Source organism: Ascaphus truei (genome assembly GCF_040206685.1).
Source record: "Ascaphus truei isolate aAscTru1 chromosome 13 unlocalized genomic scaffold, aAscTru1.hap1 SUPER_13_unloc_3, whole genome shotgun sequence".
NCBI lineage: Eukaryota > Metazoa > Chordata > Amphibia > Anura > Ascaphidae > Ascaphus > Ascaphus truei.
In genome coordinates this window covers 160,873-175,854 of record NW_027453847.1, presented here as the reverse complement: position 1 = coordinate 175,854, position 14,982 = coordinate 160,873, and the positions used below count along the sequence as shown (strand labels likewise).

Below are 14,982 nucleotides of genomic sequence, written 5' to 3'. Positions count from 1 at the left end.
ATACAATATTTCAAAAGGCATCAAACATACAATTGTGACTTTGAAATCACCTATACATTGTGTATTGCACTTATCTCAGTATAATAATAGAGAGATTCGTATCTCAAACCAAAAAAAGAAAAGAAAACAATCAGCCAGAGAGGTGGACATTGGAAAGAGAGGGATACATTTTTACTGCTGCTGCTGCTGCTGCTGCAGCGACTCATATTCTACAGTTCTTGGCCCTTTTTGTTTAGAATGTTTTTTTCATGAATTATATGTGTTTCCCTATTTCCCAATCCACCTGAATTTATTCCTAAATGTCTGCGCAGGTGCCTAATTGTCATTTCTCCCTGTTTGAGATGTTGCTACCTGGCTAGTTGGGTTTGCTCCTTTTATGCCACAGTTATTGACCAGGCCCAAAGCCCAAGCAGTGGCAATAGCAGCTTGTCTGAACAAACACCTGTGCTGTGGGTGGTGGTGGTTGTTGTTGTTGTTGTTGTTGATTTTTGTTTCTGTTTTTTCTAACAGTCGAAAAACAGGGGAGAGCGCGCACGCAGTCCCCCACTACCAGAAATTGTGCAGTCGAGTTTCCCGCATGTGGGGAAATCGCAGAGGTCAGCTAGCTCCAAGTGCAATGAGCAAGCCTCGCTCTGGGAGAGCCACCTGCAGGATCGTGGCTGCATAATTTACTCCTCTGCCAGGTAAGTATGAGTTGGAATGGCGCTGGGGGGCAACTAGCCCTGTCCCAGGACAAGTGTCACCCTTGTGGAGAGAGCAGCTTGGTCATTGGTGCAGTGGCAGCAGCAGCAGCAGCATCCAGCAGCGGCAAGCACCACAGTAGCTGAGGCCTAGTATCTGAGCCAGAACCTGCAGCAAGGATCAGCTTAGGCCATTCCATGCAAACATTTGTGCAGCAGCGAATATTTGTCAAACAACATAGATCCAAGACAGCCCCTCCCCCGCCCATCCAACAAGCACCCAGAGAAGCCAAGCTTCGCCGCAAGGTACTTCTTCTTGGTTTTAAAAGGAAGAAGCAATCACTTTGAACACCGCTCAGCTCTGTCATTTCAGCTGGCGGAGAGACAGGGGGACACCATATTTCTGGGGTGGCTTTCTTCATCTACCCTACCTGCCGGCACTCACTTTTTCTGACCTCCACTGACACCTGCTGCTGCTGCTGCTGCTGCTGCTGCTGCTGCTGGAGAGGTGCCCTGTCCTGCTGGCACACTTGTCACTTTGCCCTTTACCAGCATAGCTGCTTACCTGGCATTTGCATAAATATAGAAGCAAGCTAACACTGTCTGCTGCTCCCTGGATAGAGATAGATAGATAGATATTGTTTTTTGCACCACTCAGCAGATAGTTTGCAATCTGTTGGTTTTAAATGCCGCTCTTTGTTACTTTGGAGCCTAGAAACTCTAGAACGTACTGTATACTCCCTTTGTGATATCATCACATGGGGTGGTCTGGCTACAGAGACCCATACATACCATGTAGAACTAGGGTGGGGAGGGGGTGAAATAAAAACCCCATATCCTGCAAGGAACGGCCATTTAAAAAAAAAAAATGAATCCAGATTTGTTTGTAAATGTGCTTTTTTTTTTTTTTTTTTTTTTTTTTTGTTTGTAAATGTGCTGCTTTATACAATATTTCAAAAGGCATCAAACATACAATTGTGACTTTGAAATCACCTATACATTGTGTATTGCACTTATCTCAGTATAATAATAGAGAGATTCGTATCTCAAACCAAAAAAAGAAAAGAAAACAATCAGCCAGAGAGGTGGACATTGGAAAGAGAGGGATACATTTTTACTGCTGCTGCTGCTGCTGCTGCAGCGACTCATATTCTACAGTTCTTGGCCCTTTTTGTTTAGAATGTTTTTTTCATGAATTATATGTGTTTCCCTATTTCCCAATCCACCTGAATTTATTCCTAAATGTCTGCGCAGGTGCCTAATTGTCATTTCTCCCTGTTTGAGATGTTGCTACCTGGCTAGTTGGGTTTGCTCCTTTTATGCCACAGTTATTGACCAGGCCCAAAGCCCAAGCAGTGGCAATAGCAGCTTGTCTGAACAAACACCTGTGCTGTGGGTGGTGGTGGTTGTTGTTGTTGTTGTTGATTTTTGTTTCTGTTTTTTCTAACAGTCGAAAAACAGGGGAGAGCGCGCACGCAGTCCCCCACTACCAGAAATTGTGCAGTCGAGTTTCCCGCATGTGGGGAAATCGCAGAGGTCAGCTAGCTCCAAGTGCAATGAGCAAGCCTCGCTCTGGGAGAGCCACCTGCAGGATCGTGGCTTTTTTTTTTTTTCTTTTTCAAAATTTTATTCAACACCTTTTTTAAATTTACAGACTTTTTTTTTACAACCAAAAAAACACATAATTTTTTACAGCCATATTACATTAACAAGACACAAACCATGCTATTTACATTTTCTTCCTCCTTCCTTTCCCCACAGAAAATTACTGTTCACAATCACAATTACACACTCTTTCATCCCATTCTGTCACCATTCTTCCTTCCCAGCCATCCCTCCCTTCCATACATTTCCGTATGCTTTTTCCCCACGGCACCCGCCGTGGAGGGGAGCACCGGCCCACCTCTTCTCTCCGGTAACTCCACGTAAAGGGACCCAGACTGTACTACTGTACTTCTCAAAGAAAGACAAAACTCTTCTTCATAAATATTCTCTTTCCCTTTCCGTAAAAGCAAACGCTTTTGCTCACTTCCATTCCCACTCACACAACTCATAACCAGTAAATTTAACTATTTTTAACCTCCGCAAATATCATTCCCAAAAAATAAATCACATTAACTCACGATGTACAATCCCCTTTTTTCTTATGATCTGGTAAAAACTTCTTCAACTTCACACAAGTTACATACCCCTCCTCCTCCTTCTCTCTAGTTGACTCTTCTAACACACAACCATCTTATTCCAGCTATTCACTTTCCACAATACATCACTTTCCACTTTCCCCAACCTTTTCTGATCCAACAAGTAGTATGTATACATTTTACTTAAAATTATCCTAGTACATGCTTTCACATCTAACGTTTCATTATTGAATATCATCATACTTCTCACCATCCACACAACCTCTTTTACACAATTTATTATTTTCCATAGTACCCAACCTTTTTCCCCTTTTAACTCACTTAACCCATAAAGCATCATATTGAACTCCAATATATGGATTCCTCCTAGTTCTCTAATTAGCTTCGCTAGGTTTTTCCACACAGCCCTCACAAAAAAACAGTTCCAAAATAAATGTACTATGTCTTCTACGCCACCACATCCTTCTCTTGGACACCTATCCGACACTGTCATACGTCGTCTCTTTTGGAAGACTCGGACTGGCAGACACTTGTGCACAGCCATCCAAGCAATATCTTTGTGAATATTAGATAGACCCTTGAAATCTATGTTCTTCCACATCAGTTTTAATTGTGACATATTCAGATTTCCGCAGCATTCATAACTGTCTCTCTCCAGAATCACAGCCCTTATTTTCCTGTGATCTTCCCATAAGGACTTTTCTACATCCCTTAAATTAAAACCTCTTATGAAATGTTCAATGACCCCATAATTATCTGGGGTCACAAAACAGAGTGGCCTCCTCAAATCTGTCCTGAACAGACCCAGCCTCCTTAACATACCCCCTGCCGCATACCTTGCTAAACAGGCCGCCTTTGTATCCTCACTCTGAATTCTCTTTATACAGAGCTGGGCATATTTTGCTCCCAGGATAACTTCTATCCTGGGGGCCCCTTTTCCACCTTTCCCTTTTTCCTTCCATACAATTTCTCTCTTTAATCTCTCATTTGTTGACCCCCACAGAAAACTGAACAAAAACTGAGTAATTTTTCTAATCCATTTTGCCGCGGGGGGAAACACCAGCCCTATATGCAGCAAAATTGGTACCAACACCGCTTTTGTCACCAAAATCTTCCCTTCCATTGAAAGCTTCCTTAGCATCCAAAAATTGATTTTTTTTTCTATTCTTTCCCCTACCTTTACCCAATTTACCTCCCCTGTCAAGTCCTCATCGAAATAAACCCCTAACAGTCTTAGCTGTTCCCCTTCCACAGGGATCCCACACTTTCCTAAATCATGCCAATCCCCAAAGGCCTTACAAGCACTTTTCCCCCAATTCACTCTCAGCCCTGAAGCGTGACAAAAGGTATCAATATGTAACTGCGCTCTATGAAGAGCCGCCTGTGTAGTACACACCAGGGTTAAGTCGTCCATATATCCTAGAACTTTGATGCTCCTTCCCCCACTCCCTGGGATTTCAACCCCTCTCACCACCTTGTCCGCTCTGATAGTCTGCAACAAAGGCTCTATAGCGCAAATAAACGCCAACGGGGACAGAGGACACCCCTGCCTTACCCCTGATTTCACCCAAATTTTTTCAGTAAAACAGCCATTTACTAAAACTCTACTATTAATACCTTTATATAAACTACCTATCCATCTAACGATTTCCATTGGTATTCCTAACTTTCCCAGGACTTTAAACAAAAAGGCATGAGACAAAAGGTCATAAGCCTTCTCAAAATCAATATTTGCAATAACTAGTGGTTGCTGCCGCTCCAAACAATACCAAATTAAATCCCTCAGGAGAATTAGATTCCCTACCATCTGTCTCCCTGGTACACCACACACCTGCTCCTCTTCCACCAATTTACATAAGAAAGGCTTCAATCTTAGCATTACCACTTTTGCAACAATTTTATAATCTGAATTCAGCAGAGTTATAGGACGCCAGTTTTTAAGGTCTCTTTTGTCCCCCTTTTTTTTGAATATTAATGCAATTATACCTTCTTTAAAGGATTCCGGCGTTTCTCCTAACTTAAAAATTGTGTTGCATAACTTAAATACCTCTTCTCTAATTATGTCCCACATATAGGAGTAAAATTCATGTGGTAACCCATCCTTACCAGGTGATTTTCCTTTCCTTCCATTCCTTATTACCTCATTTAATTCTTCACTGTTTAGATCTCTCACCAAGAAAACCTGATCATCTTTACTTAGTTTTTCCTCAATTTTTTCAACTAGCTCTTTTTCTAAGGACATATCACGCTCCTTTTCCTCATATAATTTGGAATAAAACTTCTCACAAACTTTCAGAACTTTTTCCGTCTCCTTTACCTCTGCCCCCTCTTCATTCAACACAGGAATTGGACTTAACTTCCCTGTAAATGCTTTTTTAAAGAAAAAAGAAGTACATTTTTCATTCTTTTCAACCGCTTCCACTCTTGCAGCATGAATTATCCTTCTACCTCTTTTTTCCAGTAATTCCTCAGACTCCACCCTAACCCTTTTAAGATCTCCCTCCACATCCTTTCCCATCTCTTTTAACCTGAGGAGAAACTGTTTTCTCAGGATCACCCTCCTGTAATCTTCCTCCTGTTTTCTTGCCAACTCCTTACCTTTCCTAATGAAAAACTTTTTTGTTTCAATTTTTACCCACTCCCACCATTCCAGTATTCCCTTATATTCCCACATTCTCCTCTTTAAATAAACATACAATTTCCCATACTGATCCTTGATCCCTGGTTTTTCTAATAGTGAAACATTAAGTTTCCAGTAACCCCTTCCATACTTTTCCACTCCCTCTACTTCTATTTTACATACAACACATGCATGGTCAGAGAAAAGTACTCTTAACCCCTTCCAGCTCTCCACCTTCAACCCTTCAGAAATAAAAATATGGTCAATTCTAGACTTTACCCCTCCACTCTCACAAAACCAAGTGAATTCCCTTTTTTCTTTCCCCCACACCTGCAAAGTATCCTTAAAAGAAAAATCACCCATAATTGTTTTCAACAGTACCCCAGAACTATCAGGCTTACTCCTGTCTGCACCCCCCACCCTATCCCCCTCCCTAATTATACAATTAAAGTCTCCTAACACAAAAGTTTTCATTCTTCCAGGTAAAAACAACCTCAGTTTCTCAAACAGCAACCTCCTTTGATTTTCCTTTGGAGCTGCATATATATTAAATATTCTGAAACATTCCCCCTTCCATTTCACCAAAACAAAAAATAACCTTCCCGGTTCAATTACCTCACATTTGCATATTTTAAACTCTTTTCCCTTAAATAATATCCCAACCCCACTGTTTCTGCTCTCTAGGCAGCATGACCACGCAGATTCCCCCCACACCCACTCTTCTTCTTTTGGGGGTTCAGTAATTGTACATTCTTGCAAACAAAAAATATCACATCTTTCTTTTGCCAGTAAGTCAAATATCCTCACTCTTCTTGTACGCTTTCTCAAGCTCCGTACATTTAATGATGCCAGCGTCAAAGTCATTTCTTCTTATACTAACGCACCATGCAAAAGGCACAATCCCAGGTAACAAATTATAAAATTATACTTAGCTCTGTCCAGCACCTTCCACCGTGGGGGACCCCGGAGACTGAAATCCACACCTCAAATTCTCTGCCGCAGCATTATCCGCATAGGGAAGGCTCTGCCCTCCTGGTGACCCCTGCCCATCCGGCACGCCCGTCAAAGGATATGCCGGGGAGCGCAAGGGGCTAGCATCCAATCCACCTCCCCCCACCCCCTCTCCTGAATCAAAAATCATACTGGTCTTCTCTTCCTCTTCTCCTCCCAGGCATTTTGCCTTTGAAGGGGCAAAAGATTCTTCCTCCATCTTCCTCTTTGGCGGACGTTCCCCTCCTTCCGCTGTCTCCATACCCTCTTCCGTAATTTTCTGATTAAGGCTGTCCACCTCAGAAACAATGATCTGCAATCCTGGGGTTCCCTCACCTTCTCCTTGCATCAGGTCAGGCTCCTCCCCCTCTCCTATGTCCGGCTCCGCCTCCTCCCCCCATACCCTTTGGACCTCGTTCTGGAGAGCATTCTCAGCTGGAACCACGGGCGTTTCCTCCATACGCTCACCCAGCTCTGAGTCTGAATCTGGCAGCTCCTGCTCAGCTGCTGCGTTACCCCTCGTTAAGGCCTCATCAGTGGGAGCCTCAGCAGCTGGTTCCACGGGCGTCGCCTGACTGCTTTCAACTCCATGCCGCTTATCATACTCACTGTCCTCATTAACCCATCCCTCTGGGCGCTCTGCAGTCTCCCTTCTCCTCACAATCTCTGCAAAAGACTTTTTTTTTGTACAAAATCTCGCCATGTGCCCTGTTTCATGACACAAGTCACATGTAGCTGGCTCCCGGCACTGCGCAGCGTGGTGTCCCTCCTTCCTGCATTTGCGACAAAATTCTACATCTTGCTTAGCACAGCCCTCCTGCGTGTGCCCAAACTCCATGCACCTCCTGCAATATTGCGGCTGGCTCCGGTAGTACAAGTACCCCCGGTTTCCTCCAATGTTAAAGGTCCCCGGGGGGTGCGAGACTCCCCCCAATCCCGTTGGGGACATCCTCAGCTTGCACATATATCTGGTCTTTCCATTATAAATGCCAATCCTATTTTTCAGTCTCTGTCCTTTCTTGACAATCTCACAGTACCGTGACAGGAACACCATAATATCTTCCTCTGGTGTAAAAGGATTATACGTGTGCACAATTATAGCAACTTCTCCTAATGCAAACAAGGGTACCAGCTCTACACCTCGCATACAGTCCACATCCTTTTCCTCCTTTGCTCTTTCCATCACACCCATACATTGGTCACCTGCTTCAAAAGCCACATCATAAAAGTGCTGTTTCGGAAATTCCTGGATGCAATAAATATCTCCACGTTCAATCTTCAGTGTGTCTTCCAATATCTGATTGTAGAACTCATCCAATCCCAGAAAATTGGGAGCCTTATCCAATCTGAATCTGATGGTGTTTTGAACGAAACTTCCACGATTATCCATTCTGCTTCTCAAAAAAAGGTCTTTCACCCAAACACGATACTTCTAGGCTCCGCTCCTCAAGCACAAGGCTATGCCTGCTCCAGCAGCGCCCCCCGCAGGATCATGGCTACGTAGTGTACTCCCCTGCCAGGTAAGTATGAGTTGGAATGGCGCTGGGGGGCAACTAGCCCTGTCCCAGGACAAGTGTCACCCTTGTGGAGAGAGCAGCTTGGTCATTGGTGCAGTGGCAGCAGCAGCAGCAGCATCCAGCAGCGGCAAGCACCACAGTAGCTGAGGCCTAGTATCTGAGCCAGAACCTGCAGCAAGGATCAGCTTAGGCCATTCCATGCAAACATTTGTGCAGCAGCGAATATTTGTCAAACAACATAGATCCAAGACAGCCCCTCCCCCGCCCATCCAACAAGCACCCAGAGAAGCCAAGCTTCGCCGCAAGGTACTTCTTCTTGGTTTTAAAAGGAAGAAGCAATCACTTTGAACACCGCTCAGCTCTGTCATTTCAGCTGGCGGAGAGACAGGGGGACACCATATTTCTGGGGTGGCTTTCTTCATCTACCCTACCTGCCGGCACTCACTTTTTCTGACCTCCACTGACACCTGCTGCTGCTGCTGCTGCTGCTGCTGCTGCTGCTGGAGAGGTGCCCTGTCCTGCTGGCACACTTGTCACTTTGCCCTTTACCAGCATAGCTGCTTACCTGGCATTTGCATAAATATAGAAGCAAGCTAACACTGTCTGCTGCTCCCTGGATAGAGATAGATAGATAGATAGATATTGTTTTTTGCACCACTCAGCAGATAGTTTGCAATCTGTTGGTTTTAAATGCCGCTCTTTGTTACTTTGGAGCCTAGAAACTCTAGAACGTACTGTATACTCCCTTTGTGATATCATCACATGGGGTGGTCTGGCTACAGAGACCCATACATACCATGTAGAACTAGGGTGGGGAGGGGGTGAAATAAAAACCCCATATCCTGCAAGGAACGGCCATTTAAAAAAAAAAAATGAATCCAGATTTGTTTGTAAATGTGCTTTTTTTTTTTTTTTTTTTTTTTTTTTTGTTTGTAAATGTGCTGCTTTATACAATATTTCAAAAGGCATCAAACATACAATTGTGACTTTGAAATCACCTATACATTGTGTATTGCACTTATCTCAGTATAATAATAGAGAGATTCGTATCTCAAACCAAAAAAAGAAAAGAAAACAATCAGCCAGAGAGGTGGACATTGGAAAGAGAGGGATACATTTTTACTGCTGCTGCTGCTGCTGCTGCAGCGACTCATATTCTACAGTTCTTGGCCCTTTTTGTTTAGAATGTTTTTTTCATGAATTATATGTGTTTCCCTATTTCCCAATCCACCTGAATTTATTCCTAAATGTCTGCGCAGGTGCCTAATTGTCATTTCTCCCTGTTTGAGATGTTGCTACCTGGCTAGTTGGGTTTGCTCCTTTTATGCCACAGTTATTGACCAGGCCCAAAGCCCAAGCAGTGGCAATAGCAGCTTGTCTGAACAAACACCTGTGCTGTGGGTGGTGGTGGTTGTTGTTGTTGTTGTTGATTTTTGTTTCTGTTTTTTCTAACAGTCGAAAAACAGGGGAGAGCGCGCACGCAGTCCCCCACTACCAGAAATTGTGCAGTCGAGTTTCCCGCATGTGGGGAAATCGCAGAGGTCAGCTAGCTCCAAGTGCAATGAGCAAGCCTCGCTCTGGGAGAGCCACCTGCAGGATCGTGGCTGCATAATTTACTCCTCTGCCAGGTAAGTATGAGTTGGAATGGCGCTGGGGGGCAACTAGCCCTGTCCCAGGACAAGTGTCACCCTTGTGGAGAGAGCAGCTTGGTCATTGGTGCAGTGGCAGCAGCAGCAGCAGCATCCAGCAGCGGCAAGCACCACAGTAGCTGAGGCCTAGTATCTGAGCCAGAACCTGCAGCAAGGATCAGCTTAGGCCATTCCATGCAAACATTTGTGCAGCAGCGAATATTTGTCAAACAACATAGATCCAAGACAGCCCCTCCCCCGCCCATCCAACAAGCACCCAGAGAAGCCAAGCTTCGCCGCAAGGTACTTCTTCTTGGTTTTAAAAGGAAGAAGCAATCACTTTGAACACCGCTCAGCTCTGTCATTTCAGCTGGCGGAGAGACAGGGGGACACCATATTTCTGGGGTGGCTTTCTTCATCTACCCTACCTACCGGCACTCACTTTTTCTGACCTCCACTGACACCTGCTGCTGCTGCTGCTGCTGCTGCTGGAGAGGTGCCCTGTCCTGCTGGCACACTTGTCACTTTGCCCTTTACCAGCATAGCTGCTTACCTGGCATTTGCATAAATATAGAAGCAAGCTAACACTGTCTGCTGCTCCCTGGATAGAGATAGATAGATAGATAGATATTGTTTTTTGCACCACTCAGCAGATAGTTTGCAATCTGTTGGTTTTAAATGCCGCTCTTTGTTACTTTGGAGCCTAGAAACTCTAGAACGTACTGTATACTCCCTTTGTGATATCATCACATGGGGTGGTCTGGCTACAGAGACCCATACATACCATGTAGAACTAGGGTGGGGAGGGGGTGAAATAAAAACCCCATATCCTGCAAGGAACGGCCATTTAAAAAAAAAAAATGAATCCAGATTTGTTTGTAAATGTGCTGCTTTATACAATATTTCAAAAGGCATCAAACATACAATTGTGACTTTGAAATCACCTATACATTGTGTATTGCACTTATCTCAGTATAATAATAGAGAGATTCGTATCTCAAACCAAAAAAAGAAAAGAAAACAATCAGCCAGAGAGGTGGACATTGGAAAGAGAGGGATACATTTTTACTGCTGCTGCTGCTGCTGCTGCTGCAGCGACTCATATTCTACAGTTCTTGGCCCTTTTTGTTTAGAATGTTTTTTTCATGAATTATATGTGTTTCCCTATTTCCCAATCCACCTGAATTTATTCCTAAATGTCTGCGCAGGTGCCTAATTGTCATTTCTCCCTGTTTGAGATGTTGCTACCTGGCTAGTTGGGTTTGCTCCTTTTATGCCACAGTTATTGACCAGGCCCAAAGCCCAAGCAGTGGCAATAGCAGCTTGTCTGAACAAACACCTGTGCTGTGGGTGGTGGTGGTTGTTGTTGTTGTTGTTGTTGATTTTTGTTTCTGTTTTTTCTAACAGTCGAAAAACAGGGGAGAGCGCGCACGCAGTCCCCCACTACCAGAAATTGTGCAGTCGAGTTTCCCGCATGTGGGGAAATCGCAGAGGTCAGCTAGCTCCAAGTGCAATGAGCAAGCCTCGCTCTGGGAGAGCCACCTGCAGGATCGTGGCTGCATAATTTACTCCTCTGCCAGGTAAGTATGAGTTGGAATGGCGCTGGGGGGCAACTAGCCCTGTCCCAGGACAAGTGTCACCCTTGTGGAGAGAGCAGCTTGGTCATTGGTGCAGTGGCAGCAGCAGCAGCAGCATCCAGCAGCGGCAAGCACCACAGTAGCTGAGGCCTAGTATCTGAGCCAGAACCTGCAGCAAGGATCAGCTTAGGCCATTCCATGCAAACATTTGTGCAGCAGCGAATATTTGTCAAACAACATAGATCCAAGACAGCCCCTCCCCCGCCCATCCAACAAGCACCCAGAGAAGCCAAGCTTCGCCGCAAGGTACTTCTTCTTGGTTTTAAAAGGAAGAAGCAATCACTTTGAACACCGCTCAGCTCTGTCATTTCAGCTGGCGGAGAGACAGGGGGACACCATATTTCTGGGGTGGCTTTCTTCATCTACCCTACCTACCGGCACTCACTTTTTCTGACCTCCACTGACACCTGCTGCTGCTGCTGCTGCTGCTGCTGCTGGAGAGGTGCCCTGTCCTGCTGGCACACTTGTCACTTTGCCCTTTACCAGCATAGCTGCTTACCTGGCATTTGCATAAATATAGAAGCAAGCTAACACTGTCTGCTGCTCCCTGGATAGAGATAGATAGATAGATAGATATTGTTTTTTGCACCACTCAGCAGATAGTTTGCAATCTGTTGGTTTTAAATGCCGCTCTTTGTTACTTTGGAGCCTAGAAACTCTAGAACGTACTGTATACTCCCTTTGTGATATCATCACATGGGGTGGTCTGGCTACAGAGACCCATACATACCATGTAGAACTAGGGTGGGGAGGGGGTGAAATAAAAACCCCATATCCTGCAAGGAACGGCCATTTTAAAAAAAAAAATGAATCCAGATTTGTTTGTAAATGTGCTGCTTTATACAATATTTCAAAAGGCATCAAACATACAATTGTGACTTTGAAATCACCTATACATTGTGTATTGCACTTATCTCAGTATAATAATAGAGAGATTCGTATCTCAAACCAAAAAAAGAAAAGAAAACAATCAGCCAGAGAGGTGGACATTGGAAAGAGAGGGATACATTTTTACTGCTGCTGCTGCTGCTGCTGCAGCGACTCATATTCTACAGTTCTTGGCCCTTTTTGTTTAGAATGTTTTTTTCATGAATTATATGTGTTTCCCTATTTCCCAATCCACCTGAATTTATTCCTAAATGTCTGCGCAGGTGCCTAATTGTCATTTCTCCCTGTTTGAGATGTTGCTACCTGGCTAGTTGGGTTTGCTCCTTTTATGCCACAGTTATTGACCAGGCCCAAAGCCCAAGCAGTGGCAATAGCAGCTTGTCTGAACAAACACCTGTGCTGTGGGTGGTGGTGGTTGTTGTTGTTGTTGTTGTTGATTTTTGTTTCTGTTTTTTCTAACAGTCGAAAAACAGGGGAGAGCGCGCACGCAGTCCCCCACTACCAGAAATTGTGCAGTCGAGTTTCCCGCATGTGGGGAAATCGCAGAGGTCAGCTAGCTCCAAGTGCAATGAGCAAGCCTCGCTCTGGGAGAGCCACCTGCAGGATCGTGGCTGCATAATTTACTCCTCTGCCAGGTAAGTATGAGTTGGAATGGCGCTGGGGGGCAACTAGCCCTGTCCCAGGACAAGTGTCACCCTTGTGGAGAGAGCAGCTTGGTCATTGGTGCAGTGGCAGCAGCAGCAGCAGCATCCAGCAGCGGCAAGCACCACAGTAGCTGAGGCCTAGTATCTGAGCCAGAACCTGCAGCAAGGATCAGCTTAGGCCATTCCATGCAAACATTTGTGCAGCAGCGAATATTTGTCAAACAACATAGATCCAAGACAGCCCCTCCCCCGCCCATCCAACAAGCACCCAGAGAAGCCAAGCTTCGCCGCAAGGTACTTCTTCTTGGTTTTAAAAGGAAGAAGCAATCACTTTGAACACCGCTCAGCTCTGTCATTTCAGCTGGCGGAGAGACAGGGGGACACCATATTTCTGGGGTGGCTTTCTTCATCTACCCTACCTGCCGGCACTCACTTTTTCTGACCTCCACTGACACCTGCTGCTGCTGCTGCTGCTGCTGCTGCTGCTGGAGAGGTGCCCTGTCCTGCTGGCACACTTGTCACTTTGCCCTTTACCAGCATAGCTGCTTACCTGGCATTTGCATAAATATAGAAGCAAGCTAACACTGTCTGCTGCTCCCTGGATAGAGATAGATAGATAGATAGATATTGTTTTTTGCACCACTCAGCAGATAGTTTGCAATCTGTTGGTTTTAAATGCCGCTCTTTGTTACTTTGGAGCCTAGAAACTCTAGAACGTACTGTATACTCCCTTTGTGATATCATCACATGGGGTGGTCTGGCTACAGAGACCCATACATACCATGTAGAACTAGGGTGGGGAGGGGGTGAAATAAAAACCCCATATCCTGCAAGGAACGGCCATTTAAAAAAAAAAAATGAATCCAGATTTGTTTGTAAATGTGCTTTTTTTTTTTTTTTTTTTTTTTTTTTGTTTGTAAATGTGCTGCTTTATACAATATTTCAAAAGGCATCAAACATACAATTGTGACTTTGAAATCACCTATACATTGTGTATTGCACTTATCTCAGTATAATAATAGAGAGATTCGTATCTCAAACCAAAAAAAGAAAAGAAAACAATCAGCCAGAGAGGTGGACATTGGAAAGAGAGGGATACATTTTTACTGCTGCTGCTGCTGCTGCTGCAGCGACTCATATTCTACAGTTCTTGGCCCTTTTTGTTTAGAATGTTTTTTTCATGAATTATATGTGTTTCCCTATTTCCCAATCCACCTGAATTTATTCCTAAATGTCTGCGCAGGTGCCTAATTGTCATTTCTCCCTGTTTGAGATGTTGCTACCTGGCTAGTTGGGTTTGCTCCTTTTATGCCACAGTTATTGACCAGGCCCAAAGCCCAAGCAGTGGCAATAGCAGCTTGTCTGAACAAACACCTGTGCTGTGGGTGGTGGTGGTTGTTGTTGTTGTTGTTGATTTTTGTTTCTGTTTTTTCTAACAGTCGAAAAACAGGGGAGAGCGCGCACGCAGTCCCCCACTACCAGAAATTGTGCAGTCGAGTTTCCCGCATGTGGGGAAATCGCAGAGGTCAGCTAGCTCCAAGTGCAATGAGCAAGCCTCGCTCTGGGAGAGCCACCTGCAGGATCGTGGCTGCATAATTTACTCCTCTGCCAGGTAAGTATGAGTTGGAATGGCGCTGGGGGGCAACTAGCCCTGTCCCAGGACAAGTGTCACCCTTGTGGAGAGAGCAGCTTGGTCATTGGTGCAGTGGCAGCAGCAGCAGCAGCATCCAGCAGCGGCAAGCACCACAGTAGCTGAGGCCTAGTATCTGAGCCAGAACCTGCAGCAAGGATCAGCTTAGGCCATTCCATGCAAACATTTGTGCAGCAGCGAATATTTGTCAAACAACATAGATCCAAGACAGCCCCTCCCCCGCCCATCCAACAAGCACCCAGAGAAGCCAAGCTTCGCCGCAAGGTACTTCTTCTTGGTTTTAAAAGGAAGAAGCAATCACTTTGAACACCGCTCAGCTCTGTCATTTCAGCTGGCGGAGAGACAGGGGGACACCATATTTCTGGGGTGGCTTTCTTCATCTACCCTACCTACCGGCACTCACTTTTTCTGACCTCCACTGACACCTGCTGCTGCTGCTGCTGCTGCTGCTGGAGAGGTGCCCTGTCCTGCTGGCACACTTGTCACTTTGCCCTTTACCAGCATAGCTGCTTACCTGGCATTTGCATAAATATAGAAGCAAGCTAACACTGTCTGCTGCTCCCTGGATAGAGATAGATAGATAGAT

General features: G+C 45.0%; 1 non-coding gene and 5 pseudogenes across 1 annotated transcript; all 6 read right to left on the bottom strand.

Moving 5' to 3' along the window:
• Positions 1–518: 518 nt before the first annotated feature.
• On the bottom strand, positions 519–691 carry LOC142474051 (U1 spliceosomal RNA; annotated as a pseudogene).
• A 1,447-nt stretch (positions 692–2,138) lies between these two features.
• On the bottom strand, positions 2,139–2,305 carry LOC142474037 (U1 spliceosomal RNA). Its single transcript, XR_012790112.1, has one exon. It is a non-coding gene; the product is annotated as a U1 spliceosomal RNA (small nuclear RNA).
• A 7,106-nt stretch (positions 2,306–9,411) lies between these two features.
• Positions 9,412–9,584, bottom strand: LOC142474049 (U1 spliceosomal RNA; annotated as a pseudogene).
• A 1,407-nt stretch (positions 9,585–10,991) lies between these two features.
• LOC142474048 (U1 spliceosomal RNA) lies at positions 10,992–11,164 on the bottom strand (annotated as a pseudogene).
• Positions 11,165–12,571: 1,407 nt separating this feature from the next.
• On the bottom strand, positions 12,572–12,744 carry LOC142474047 (U1 spliceosomal RNA; annotated as a pseudogene).
• Positions 12,745–14,192: 1,448 nt separating this feature from the next.
• Positions 14,193–14,365, bottom strand: LOC142474041 (U1 spliceosomal RNA; annotated as a pseudogene).
• Between the last annotated feature and the right edge of the window lie 617 nt (positions 14,366–14,982).